Consider the following 1,476-nt stretch of genomic DNA (forward strand, 5'->3'; position numbering starts at 1 on the left):
CGCTAAGAGGGAAGAGGGGCAAAAAAGCGCGAGGTATGCTGGTCATTGTAGTCCAATCCTTAGGAACTGCGGCTCACTGGACTACAATCCCCGGCCTGCATTGCGCCAGGGGTCGCAGCTGCAGTGGTGTAAAGGGGCGCGACCCTTGAAGGGCCTGTGGAAGAGTGTTGCTGCCAGTTGACTGCTTTCTGGCTAGCGGCTCATGGCTGCTACTGCGACAACTGCGGGCAGAGCTTTTCCTCATCTGTAGTGTGGGGATAGTGGCTTCCACGCCGCATAACACCTGGGAAGTTCAAGGAGACGCGATGAGATCCACTGGGAAAGACACTGCAAACTATGGGCTAGAGGGTGACATTGTGACTATTTTTAGCCTCAGGGATGTCCTTTTAAAATATACGCTGACACCCCACCCCCATCCCCACCCCCACCCCCATTCTGTGTAAAAGTGTGTGTTTGGTCCAGGACAAGTTTTGGTGATGTTGAACCCAGCTCTGGGAAGAATCAAGGAAATAAAAAGGTGAGAGTTTTATGTGGTTAGAGGGGAGCGTCTCTGGCATAGTTCCATTAGAGTGTCTAGTAAAAGCCAAGCATAGAGAAAGAAGAAAAAGGCAGGTTTTGGAGCTGGTGTTAGATTCCTGTATTTGCTTTTCCTTAGTCTTCATCCATCCCAGGATGTCTGAAGTCTCCATCAGACATCCATCCCTGAAGTCTCCAGGGCCCCTCTGAGACTTCTCTCCTCCACCCCATTCGTTTACTGGGCCCATCCCTTTTTCTGAAGTACCAGGCCTTAGGAGATGAGTGAAAAGGAAATGAAGAATTATCCCTGCATTTTCCCACTCATGTTTGCATAGAGCCTAGTGAAGAATAAAAGTGATTCTTAAGTGTCCTTACTGATTCATCCCTGTAGGTGATTTGGGATGGCCAAAAATCAGGTCTGCAGAAGTGAAACATGATCATGTACATCCCCAAACAAAAAATCACCTGGAATTCACTGAGATCTTACTCACAAAGACCAAATAAGTTATGTCAATTATGGTATCAAATAGCAGCTACTTAGGTATTGGGGTGGAGTCGGGAGATGTACAGCCCTAGACGCAAACTGAAAGGGTAAATGCCTTCAGTTGTATCAGTTCCACCCCTTCCCTGCAGTCATGGCCCTGGGATACATGAGCATCAGTGTGTACACAGAAGGCTGGGTCCTGAAGAAGCCACTTGTGCGCTTCAGACAAGGGGTCTGATCAGGGACATCCTTTAGGTGGTTAATGGAAGCTTGTTTGGTTTAGGGAGGCTAGACAGGCTACTCTAGAAGATGAACAGGGGAAGGTGGAATATGTCTTGAAGTCCAGGGACACTGAACTAGAGTCAAAGATGTCAGAATACCGTGAAGTCAGAGGTATCTGGTCGAGAGTGGGGATGCTAGAGCATTATATGGGAGAAATTGGATTGAGAAGAAGTGCTATGAATTATGGGGCTACT

The sequence above is a fragment of the Capricornis sumatraensis genome, chromosome 9 (assembly GCF_032405125.1).
Source record: "Capricornis sumatraensis isolate serow.1 chromosome 9, serow.2, whole genome shotgun sequence".
In the NCBI taxonomy this organism is placed as follows: domain Eukaryota; kingdom Metazoa; phylum Chordata; class Mammalia; order Artiodactyla; family Bovidae; genus Capricornis; species Capricornis sumatraensis.